At 31.5% G+C, this 12,744-nt stretch overlaps 2 long non-coding RNA genes across 2 annotated transcripts; one reads left to right on the forward strand and one right to left on the reverse strand.

Moving 5' to 3' along the window:
- The first annotated feature begins 3,591 nt into the window (after positions 1–3,591).
- Positions 3,592–4,499, forward strand: LOC140438474 (uncharacterized). Its single transcript, XR_011950545.1, has 2 exons — positions 3,592–4,004; positions 4,065–4,499. It is a non-coding gene; the product is annotated as an uncharacterized lncRNA (long non-coding RNA).
- Positions 4,500–5,346: 847 nt separating this feature from the next.
- LOC140438475 (uncharacterized) lies at positions 5,347–5,811 on the reverse strand. Its single transcript, XR_011950546.1, has 3 exons — positions 5,721–5,811; positions 5,449–5,660; positions 5,347–5,386 (listed from the first exon to the last, which is right to left on the reverse strand). It is a non-coding gene; the product is annotated as an uncharacterized lncRNA (long non-coding RNA).
- Positions 5,812–12,744: the final 6,933 nt, after the last annotated feature.

A 12,744-nucleotide genomic window follows, 5' to 3' on the forward strand; every position in this document is an offset into this window, starting at 1 on the left:
TAATTATTCGAAGCAGTTCATATCTTTCGCCTCTTGTAATGTGTCCCAAGTATTGCAGTTTTTGTTTTTTGATCGTAAGTATGACTTCCTTTTCTTGATTCATTCTTCTCAAGACCTCGACATTTGTGACTCTCTCGGTCCGTGATATACTCAGGATTCTGCGATACATCCACAGTTCAAATGCCTCTAATTTTTTGGTATCAATCTTTTTCAACGTCCATGACTCCATTTCGTAGAACAGCACAGAAAGTACGTAACATCTCATCAGGCGAAGTTTCATTTCAAGGCTCAAATCTCTTCCGCAGGACACTCTCTTCATTTTAGTGAATATGGATCTGGCTTTTTCTATTCTTATTTTGATTTCTGCTGAGCTATCGTTATCTTCATTTATAAAAGTGCCCAAATATTTGTATTTGCTAACTCGATCGATAATTTCATTGTGCAAATATAAATTTTGGACATTTTGTGTTGATTTCGATATTACCATAAATTTAGTTTTCTTTATGTACAAAGATAGTCCATATTCTTCGCTGCAGTCTGCTATCTTATTCACCAATGTCTGTAGCTCTTCAAGTGTTTCTGTTATCAGAACGGTGTCGTCGGCAACTCTCAGATTGTTTAATCTCTTCTCTTCTTAGTCGTTAACCTGATGCAGGTATCGTGATATCATGAAGCTATTAACTAATTTTCCCAATGTTCCTCCACGTTTTTCTATCTTCTGCCATTCTAGCACATTCTGACAATGGAGCGCCAATGGTAGCAACAATATGGTCCGTGTATCGTGTGGGAGATCTACCTCTAGATTAAGTTAGATTGTTTAATCTAACACCATTTATTTTAATACCTACGGATTGCTCAGAGAGTGTTCTATTTATTACGTTTTCGGAATAGAGATTAAACAGGGTTGGTGACAGTATACACCCTTGTCTCACACCTCGTTTTATTTCAATTTCTTCAGTAATATTATTCTCTACTCTCACTACTGCTTTCTGATTGTAATAAATATTTGCTATTAGTCGGATGTCTCGTTTATCTAAATTCTTTTCTGTCAGGAGTCTGATTGGGTGATCATGCCGCACTTTATCAAAGGCCTTGTTGTAATCTATGAAACACATGAATACATCTTGATTTATGTCAAGACATCTTGGAGACATAACGTTTAGTGCAAACAACGCCTCTCTTGTTCCAAGTCCATTTCGGAATCCAAACTGGGTATTATTGATGTCCATTTCCAGTTTTCTGTGTACTCTAGAGTGTATAATTTTTAGGAATATTTTCAGTACATGGCTCATTATACTGATTGTACGGTAATCACTACATTGTTTGGCATTTATCTTTTTTGATATAATAACAAAGGTGGATAAAAGCCATTCTTGTGGTATTTTTCCTGATGTATAAATGCTATTGAAAAGTTCAACTAAAATGTGAATCGCGTCTTTTTTTATTAGTTTAAAGATTTCCGTTGGTATTTCATCTGGACCTGGGGCTTTACCATTTTTCATTCTTTTTAGTGCGTACATTACTTCTTCTTCCGTTATTTCTGGTCCTTCGTCTCCTTGTATGTTACTTAGCTCAGATTGTTATCTGTCATCTGCAAAGAGTTCTTCAATATAGTTTTTCCATGTCTTCAACTGTTCTTTTAGTTCTGTTATTATGTTTCCGTTGACATTATACAGGGTATTTGGCTGCTTACGTTTTTGTGTACCTGCAAGTTCTTTCACTTTTTTATGTACATTAAAAATTAACCGGTTCTTAAAATTAATTGTTTTTCATTATTATGACTATTAATATTGATTTCTTATGTTTAAGAAAATTTAAAAAGAACAAACATGTACTTACCTAAAAAATTAAACAAAAAACATAATAAGCATACTGGTACAATAACAAAGTTTTAAGTTAACTATATTAAGAATATTATCCATACAGTTTGTTTAAGGATTTCCCAATATTTAAACCTCAAGTCTCGATTAGGTACATTTTCTTAGAAATCTATTATAAAAAAATCTATTACTATATTTTTTTATTGATCAAAAATTTCATTATAAAAAGCTTTAGTACTACAGTTGACACCAAATCCGAAGAACCAACGAACAAACCGGATTAACACTTTAAACCTTATTCTGGCTTACTGTCAGTAGCATAACTACTTGTCAGTAAAGACTTTACATAAACAGAAGTAATTGTTTGTTTCTTTTGTCTGTATTTGTAAAGTCGCTGGAGATGTTAATAATGTCTGCTATCGTGGAAAATAAAAAGTGTAGGTCCGTGATATCAGGACAAAGTCGTGAAATAATATTTAATTTTTTTGAAATATTTTATTATATATAATAACGGATTGATTACGGCCGTCACCGCTTCTCTTTTTCTAACTTATTTTATTCAACTTATTTATTTATTATTTTAATAAAACAAAAAAAGGGGATTACTTTAGAAGATAATAAATGGAAAACTTCACAAGCAACAGGTAAAAATATTATGTAGTTTATTTGTAACGAAACGTAGTTTTCAATATTCTTATATATTAAATATGTTTACAATAATTTTTTTTTATTTTTTTGTGTATATAAAAATTAGCCTACTAAAAAATGTACAAAAAGATATTTTGTGAAATAAAAATAAGAAAGTCTTGGTATCTGTCTAAGAGACAGAAAAAGTTCTTATAAATGCAAATATATAAATAAATATACAGTGATTTGTTTTTTTTTTTCAGGTATTTCTTATACAACCGTCAAAAGAATTTTCAAGAAGAGCAAAAAATCAATGGAAACAACTGGAAAAGTTACATTGTCCAGTACCAGAAAAAACTTCGTTAAGAAATCAACAATTACGAATCTCCCTGAATATTAAATTAGGGACATTAAATTTGCCGAATAGTATACGAGTTTTATAAAAGAGAAAAGTGTCGCGTTACTGTTAAATAGTTAAATATTATGGAAGAGTTAGATATCCATATGTCAGAAACTTCATTAAGAAGAGTCCTTAAAAAAATGCAATTTATATGGGGAAAACACAAAACAATCGTAAAATTTTGGCGAAAAAAAAAAATGGAAATAAGAACTTTAAGCGTAAAATATTTGAGACAGATAAAATATTTCAGAAGGAAAAATAGATACAAAAAATAGATAGACGATGTGTCTACTCGTAGACACATCGTCTCAGGAACAGCAACTTTATGTGGAGTCAACCGTCGCCATATTACCAAATCCACTCGTAGTTTTAACATCATAGTATTTAATACCATATAATGTAAACTAAATTTAAACAAACAATTTTTAACGGGTTTTTAACCACATATTTAGTGGCTCAAAACATGTATACCTAGACATTGATGATGGAATATGGATTCCGAAAACGTTTTGTGATATAGTCCGATTGGGTTTTTAAATTATATTTCTTTTATAAATGATTTTTAATAAAGTATTATGTGATGTATGGTATACAGCCAACTACAGGAAATTAGATTTCGTGTGGATTTTAAACTAGCATGACTTTAGTCAAGTCTAATTATCTGGGCTTAAATGTACACTTTTTTACTACCTATATCACGACTGTTATAGTATATCAAAACAAAACACTAAGGCCCATATTTATAGTCGGTACTCAAGTATCGGTCGATGCTTGAGGCCGACCTTGAGTCGTTTTTGTGTTTTATAAACGAATCTCAAGTACGAAATCGGGCTTGAGTACACAAAAATGACAGCTCGTGCTCAAGCATCGGATCGACCTGCCTTGAGCACGGGATCCTAACCTAACTTGTTTGTTTATTTTTATATTTTTTTCAATTCGCTTCCAATACAATATTTTTTTTTGTTTTTTGCGATGATTTATGGATATTGTTGTTCAACATCCAGGATAAAGTCATGGCAGCTTAATATTTGATCAAAGTTGATAAGAGTGAAAATGGAAACAGGACAAATTCCAGTATTATTAATAGGTGAATTATTATGAATAGTGAATATGCATGCAGCACAGGCACTATCTACTTACTCCAGTATTAAAGCAAGGTATTTATTGATAATAGGCTAAACAAAAAAATAGGTTATTTGATAGAGATATATTTTTAGCTAATGATCAACAAAATAGATATAATAGTGCACACATGTAAGAAAGGTTACCAAAAGGCTATTTAGAACCTGGAAAATATGGTTTCCCTGTCTGCAATGAGGCCTACAAATGAAATTAAATACATATCTTGCAATAATAAGTGCTACAGTAGTACTCTGCAATATATCTTTACAGGAAAATATTGATAGTGATGATGATTTTCTAGAAAATACTGATGTGCCAGTAAATAGAAATGTTAATGTATATGGAACAAGGTTTAAATTTTAGGAGACTTTTATTCAACAATGTTATGCATGAGAATGTGAATATATTATTGAATACTTATATTATGTTAAATGTAATTCTTTTTTATTTTATTTGTCAAAATGTATTTTTTATATGTAATTTAAAATAAATGAGAGTTATACTATACTCAAGTATATCTTTTAAGCAAGTATATCTTTATTGATTTCAAGTTGTCTCCCTCCTTTTAAATAAGTGTTTATTCCTTTCATAAAACCTTTCCTTATCAAATTTAAAATTAATTACACATTTAAAATATTAATATTCTTTATTTAAAAATATATTTATAAACCTTCACGATAAGTAAATTTGAAAGTAACAATTTATAAAACTAAAAAATGGAATATCATGCTTGTTAAATATAAAATAATATAATAATCGCTTTACAACCACCATAGTATACATTAAATAAAATGACCAAAAAATATACACACAACTAGTATTTACATTTAGAATTTTTAACAGTTTTCAATATAATACATACATTAAGTACAAAATAAGAATAGTTATATATAAATGATTGTTTTAAAAATCCATTACTATGGATTACTATTAACCTTTGGAATAATTCAAACCTTTTTTTGGCAAATGTTTTTTATTTGCAATTATAATAGCCATTACTTTACTTTACCATTTGAAGAACATTGACATTCTCTAGGAACAACAGGTGTCATATTACAAGTATTACTTGAAATTATTATTAAATGTACAGGTAAGATTTATCAAAATTATCATACATAACAAGTCTTTATTTTGAACTGGAAAAGCAATGGAGGAAGTCAGATACTTCTGATGTTATTGTAATTACACTAACATGTCCTCCTAGCTGGTGGGCATCCTTTTGTCCTGCAATTATACTAAGTGTGAGTATATAGTAAATTTACCTCTTCCAAATACTGTGCTGTCCCAGGGACAGTCGATGCTTACATATCTATATGTCGGGAACAGCAACTTTCACAAACTCCAGCACTACATCAGGCTTTGGTTTTTTCAACGGATCATCACCTGTAGCCAGCATGCTGTTGTTTCTCTGCATTTTCTACGACAAAAACTTTGCTTAAATAAATAAAAGTATTTTACCTCTGTTTCAATTTGTTTTACATTTTTCGTAGCTGTTCTGAAGTCCTTAATATATCTGCCTCAGGCTGGCAGTTATATAATAGGCTGTATTTGTACTCACAACCCTTATTTTTTCATTAAGGAAGCACCGTCTATCCTTTTATTCTCTACAGTATTATTTTCTTTACCAGCTGGATTATAAACACCTTTCCTTTTGTTGAATAAACTGCATATTTAGTACAATTTCCGCTCATCTAAAAATGCTCATAACTGAAATTTATTCCCTCGAATGCATATTTTTTATAATATATTACATATCTTAAAATAATTTATTAAAAATTAATTTTTTTTAATACACAACATGCCTCTTCTTCAATAAAGTTAAATTTGGCGCTAAAAATCGTTTAGTGACAATAATAATAATTGACAGAATCTTCTTTTTGTTGGATGTTACCAATCAAATTTACTTAAAATCCCTAATTTTCGTGCTTGAGATCAATCTTGTACGAGAATACCCGAAGTATCGTTTATAGAACACAACAAATACTTGAGCATGACTTTGACGTAAGTTCGACTTGGCGGAGCACGTGCTCAAGCACGAGCTTGAGTACCGACTATAAATACGGGGCTAAAGTTACCAACTGATATTCTGTTAACGTCAGAGGAAAGTTCCAGAATGGTTTCTACGTCACATTTTCAAATCCGTTTTGTAGTACTTCTACCCACAAATAGGTGGCGATATATGTTTTTAATCAAAGTTTCTTGTGTGCCTGTATGGGGACAACATGAATAAACTCTCACCACAGTTGTTCGAGTAATACAAAAAATGAAGAATTTTATGTCCTCATATGAGGACACTATGAGCGAAAGGGTTAAGTTGTGTTGTAATATATTTAAATAAAATATATATAACTCTGTATTAGTTTATTTAAATAGTCCTTGATCAGAAAAAATTTGATACCGAAGTGATAAAGGAAGACAATATAATCAATGAAGGCGAAGAAAACACAGAGCCAGAGCAAATAAGTAGAGAAGAAGTAATAGAAGGATTATCAAATATAAAAATAGACAAGGCAGGTGGAGATGATGAAATTGAACCGGAAATGGTAAAATACATGGGAGAAGAAGGAATAAACTGGCTATGAAAAATATATAAAGAGGCGTGGGAAAAACAAACAATCCCTAAAGACTGGCAGAACAATATCATCGTGCCAATATACAAAAAAGGAGAACATGTAAACTGCGACAACTATAGGCAATATGTCTGTTATCGGTGTGCTTTAAAATATATACGAAAATAATAGAGAAGAGACTGAGACAAGAAGTAGAAATGGTATTGGGAGAAGAACAAATGGCATTTAGACCGGGAAGACAGACAAATGACAACATATATATCATTAGAAACCTAATAGAAAGAAGCATAGATACGGGGAAAAAACTAGTATTAGCATTCATAGACCTAAGAGCAGCATTTGACACGATAGAAAGACATATTATAGGGAAATGCTTGAGGAAAATTAACGTACCTAATGCATTGATAAAAATTATAGAAAGTACTTACAAAGAGGTAAAAGGAAGGGTACAAATAACAGGGGAAAGATCGGAAGCATTTAATTGGAAGAGAGGTATTAAACAAGGAGATAGTCTCAGCCCTTTGCTATTCATAATAGTAATGAACAAATTGATAAGAAACACTAGAGTCAGAACTAATCAACTACAGACAATAATAGGTTACCGCAGATTACAACCGGTAACAATAGAGTCCTTAATGTATGCAGACGACATAGTACTAATAGCAGATTCCGAGAATAAAATGCAGAAACTAATGGATATATGGGTAGAACAAATAGAAGAACTTAAAATGAAGATAAACGAGGAAAAAAGTAAGATAATGATAATCAGCGGCAAAGAAGATAAGGAAGATAATCAAATAAAGATAAAATGTAAAAACTCAGAATTGGAAATAGTAACAACTGACGAATACCTGGGAAGTATAATAACTAATGATGGAAAAATAGACTGGGAAATAACAAATAGAGCAAAGAAATCAAACAAGTTATATTATGCGTTAGCCCCAATAATGGGAAAAAGAGAACTTGCACGAGAAACAAGAATAAAAATATATAACACAATAGTGATACTGACTGTGCTCTATGCAAGTGAAAACTGGACAATTCTAAAAAATCATAAGAGCAGGATAAACGCAATGAAAATGAGACATCTAAGAAGGATAGTTGGAAAGACAAAATGGGATATATTAAGCAACGAGACTATTAGGAAAATGGCCAACCAGGAACCGATAATGAACAAAATAGCAAAGAGACAAATAAACTGGTATGGGCATCTGATGAGGATGCAATCCAATAGAATAACAAGAAAAATTTATGAAGCAAAAAACATCGGAAAAAGAAAAAGAGGCAGACCAAGAAAAAAATGGAAACAGTAAGTAGTAGAGGCGGGAAAACTTAAACAAAAATCACTAGAGGAATTGAAAATAATGGCAGGAAACAGAAAAGAATGGAAGAGCTGGGTAAATGGAAATTAAAATAGCTAGCCCAAATCCGACACCCTGTTAGGGTAAAAGGAAGGGGAGAAAGAAAGAAAGAAAGAAAGAAATAGTCCTTGAAAATATCATTTCGAAATTTTTTTGTACAATACCACACAGCAACCAAGTCAATTTTCTGTTAAGTTACAAAATATTCTTTTTTCTAAATAAATGATTAAGATGAGTAGGGTTTAAGTTAAGCTCAAAAATAAAATTATTATAGTAATTTTGGTTAAAAATATATTACCTAAAAATAATGGTTTTTTATTTTATTCAATGGCATTACCCAAAATATGCAGGCCGCTGTTTCACAATGTTCTATACGTTATGTACCAATATTGGGCATGCTAGAAGTATCATTAGTGCGCGCCCTTTTTTCTTAATATTTGGCGACTACTGTAGTATGATGAATGTCATAGATAGTAAAATTTAATTAAAAAAGGACAAATAGGAGTATTTTTCGAAAAAAATAGATATGCAAAAACACTTCGAATGGGCAAAATAGTAAAAAAAAAGGATTTTGACTATAATTTGAGCTTTATTGACGACTATTTTTATTTGTCGTAAGTATACAATAACCTTTCAACAGAATAAATTTGACATTTGACAGAAATTATTAAAGTATTTTTAAGAATAATTTAAAACCTAATATTGTAAACACATTTTTATATGACTTTGTTTTATAAAAGAATTCTTTTGAAACAACTCGAGTACCCCGATTGGTCATGTGAGGCTTAATAAAAAGTTAAAAAGTGAAATGTTCTGGAGCTCTTAATTTTAACAAGCTATACATATCACGATATATCAAGCTATACATTTATCAAGTTTACAATTATATATTTAAATGATATTAAAAAACTTGTCAAAAGCTTTTACGTAAACTTACTAAAAGGCAAAAAATGTAATTTTCTCGACATGTTACTTCCAAACCACGTCTGGCATCTTATAAAATGCGATAAATTTTCCAATAATTTCTTTAAATGTCATATTAAAAGCAGAAGCATAGCCGTCTCTAGCGAATCGACTCAAAAAGTTATTTAATTTAAAATATATTTATACAAGCGTTTCTCGGCTACATTTCGTGGGTGAAGTCCAAAAGAGGATCTCGATGTGACTCGACGTACACTAATAGTGGAAATAACTTCGGATTTTAGGACGAAATGGGTTTTCCTTATCGCAAAATCCTTTATGGCTCTCATGGAAGAATGAGACGATGTGGCGAGCATACATAATATATCCCTTCTGACGGGCCCGCATCACTTTTGACGCTAACTCGACGTTTAACATATTCCCCTCATTTTTTTGTCGAAGCCGACAAATGTGTCGAGCCGGACGTGAATGCCCTTACGTTCATTTATTTTTGATCCTCGGAATAAGTCAATATTCAACAGGTAACATTTGAATATCAAAGACTAAAAGCACTAGTTGATTTTAGATTGCTAGAGGGTTGGATGAGCTGGAGTCAGTTTGGCCTCTACTCAATTTGCTTGGGTCCAATCATATTTTGGGAAGTTATCTAATTTTCATAAGCATACTCTCTCTAGAATATACAAATGTACATATTTCATCTAGATAGTTTATATATTATTTATTCTGTTACCATTTAGAAATAATATTTCTGGATAAATTTATTAAAGCTAAAATAATAAGCCAGGTTATAAAGTTTATGTTATTATTTATAAATTTACTTTAATTAAAATATTACTTTAGGGCCTATTAATTCTACAATTTAGCTCAAATTTAAATAAAAAAAAGAGCAGAACCCTTTTATTGCGTCATAAAAAGAAACCTCTGATTTTATTCTTGAAAAGAAAAATATAAATATATAAAATACTCATTTTATTTATTTGAAGGGGTTAGAAGCAAAGGGGTACATAGTGGCATAAGGATCCTAATGAATTTAGTACCTGTAGTCTGTACCTGAATCTCTTGGCTAGTGAGAATTACATAGAATTAAAAATATAGAAACATTTACCGGTACAAGCACACTTGTACCGTTTTAGCTCCAAACGTAAACCCTTTGACGGTAAAAATATTATAATGTAGGTTATGGACTTTTGTTTTAGTTTTATATTGCTAATACAGGTTCTGGTGTAAATTTAATTTTGTCAACTTTAAAATGAATAAAAACAATAGCGGTTTTCCACGTAAATGTTTTAAAAGTAAGACAATAATAATTTATCATACATTTAATTCAAACATTTATTAAAATAAATTTTTAGTTGATTTTTGCAAACATTAACTCATACAATTTTTTTTATATTTTGCAGGATTGCAAGTCTATAAACCTGATAATTATGATTCTAATAGTGATTCGGATCCATATTTATGCAACTGATACGGACTGTGAATATTATGAACCAACTTTAGACTTTTTATCCGAGGAGGAAGGTGGCGATAATCTCAACCCTGACAAATTGGTATCAAATAGTGGCTTTGAAGTGACGTCAGCTCCGGCTCATAGTAAAGTTTTTACATTGTTTAATTCACGTGCATAAAATAACACAGATTTTTTAGTTACGCCCAAGACAACGCGATAAAGGCAAATAAAAGAAGAAGAATAAAAAAGAACGAAGGCAAAGGAAGCAAGAACAAGTGAAAATAAATATAAAACAAAAAAAAAGAAAACTATCAAAAACAGGGAAATGGAATGTTGGAAGCACGATTGCAGGTGAGTTACAAAAAAGTTACATTGGTTTTTACATTAAGAAGGTCCCTCCCAAGAGAGTAAAAGCTGAGGCACACTGTCACGAAGAATGCTCCTGATGGGCTTTAGAGTTAGCAGGACGTTTTTTTGAAACTGTTAGGAATAACTAATTGCAGATTTAATAAGGTGTGTAATAAACTATCCAAGGAAGGATTTCTGCGAACGAATCAAGTGGCAAACATACACCATGGAACAAAATAAGTCAAGAGAGACGTGTTGACTTTAAATCACACATTAAAATGTTTCCGAGATAAGAGGGCCATAATTCTCGATTACAAAATTCTAACTCCAGACATCTAGCTTCTTCTTCTTCGCGTGCCATATCAGAATTATCCGACGTTGGCGATTACCATTGCGAAGGCTTTTCGATCTTCTGCAATATGGAATAATTGTCCTGTATTTGATATCTGTGTACATTTACGAATTTTTTTTAACCAAGAAACTTGTTTTATTCCTACACCTCTATGGCCCTCTATTTTGCATTTAAGGATTAGTTGTGATATTTTATATCGACTTCCCCTTACTGTATGTCCCAGATAAGACATTTTTAGATGTTTAACAGTGTTTAGCAGATCTCTATCTTTATTGACACTCCTTAGTACTTCTTCATTAGTTTTCCTTGCTGTCCAAGGTATCTTTAGCATTCGTCTATCAACCCACATTTCCAATGCTTCAATTTTGTTCATGATCGATACTTTTAGCGTCCATACGTCTGCACTATACAAAAGTACGGACCAAACATAGAACTTGACCATTATTTGTCTTAATTCCAAACTGAGATGATTATTGCAAAGAAATGACTTCATTTTCATAAAAGTAGTTTTAGTCAGTGCTATTCTACGTTTAATTTCTATGTCTGGATCTAGTTGTTCCGTTATCACAGTTCCCAAATATGTCATTTTGTGAACTTTCTCAACTTGATCTCCGTTTAATTAAAGCTTTGCATCGGGATGTGGGTCATCACTAAAAATTTGGTTTTGTTTGAGTTTATTTTAATGCTCATTTCCTCTCCTATCTCGTGAATACGATCAAGCAGAATTTGGAGTACTTCAATATTATCTGACAGAATTACTGTATCGTCTGCATATCTAATCACATTAAGTAGTTCCCCGTTGATTTTCATTCCATATGGTTGTTTCTCAAGAGCCTTTTTAAATAACTGGTCCGAGTAAACATTGAACAATGTTGACGACAAAATGCAACCTTGTCTGACTCCTCGTTGTATGGAGATTTCATCGGTGTAGTTATCTCCAATTTAACGATAGCAGTTTGATCCCAGTACAAATTTTTAATGACACGAATATCTTTGTCATTTATTCCGATATTTTTTAGTATTTGCATTTATTTTACATGCTGTACTTTATCGAATGCCTTTTTGAAGTCCACGAAATATGCAAATACATATTTTCTTTGGTCACGGCATTTTTGTAATAGGGTGTTAAGCGCAAAAAGTGCTCCCCTGGTTCCCATAGCATTTCTAAAACCAAATTGGGTATCTTCGAGATCTTCTTCGCATTTGCGTCTAATTCTGTTGTGAAGTATTCTTAGGAAAATTTTAAGAGTGTGGCTCATTAGGCTAATTAATTGATATTCTGAGCATTTTCTCGCATTGTGTTTTTTAAGTATAGCGGCAAAAATGGATTTGAGCCAATCTGTAGTAATCACTCCGGTGTTATATGTTGAATTAAAAAGTCTTACTACTACTTTTATGTTATCATCTTCTATTAGTTTCAGCAACTCAGTTGGTGTATTATCTGGACCACAAGCTTTTCTAATTTTAGCATTATTTATAGCGTGTTCTACCTCGCATTTCATAATTTCTGGGCCGTCAGTACAGTTTTGGTAGAATTCGGCAATATTATTCCTGTCATCTTTAAACAACTCTGATATATACAGCTGCCATTCTTTTCCTACTTCTTGCTCATTTACAATATTTTGTTATTATTGTCAACGAGTACAGAGGGAACTCGTTTTTTAAATATGTTACTCATTTCTTTTAGTTTTTTGTGCATATTAAATAAGTCGTGTTTAGACATTACATCCTCCAATTCGTCACACTTTTCTCTCATCCGTTTTTCTTTGGCTA

Source organism: Diabrotica undecimpunctata, chromosome 4 (assembly GCF_040954645.1).
Source record: "Diabrotica undecimpunctata isolate CICGRU chromosome 4, icDiaUnde3, whole genome shotgun sequence".
In the NCBI taxonomy this organism is placed as follows: Eukaryota; Metazoa; Arthropoda; class Insecta; order Coleoptera; family Chrysomelidae; genus Diabrotica; species Diabrotica undecimpunctata.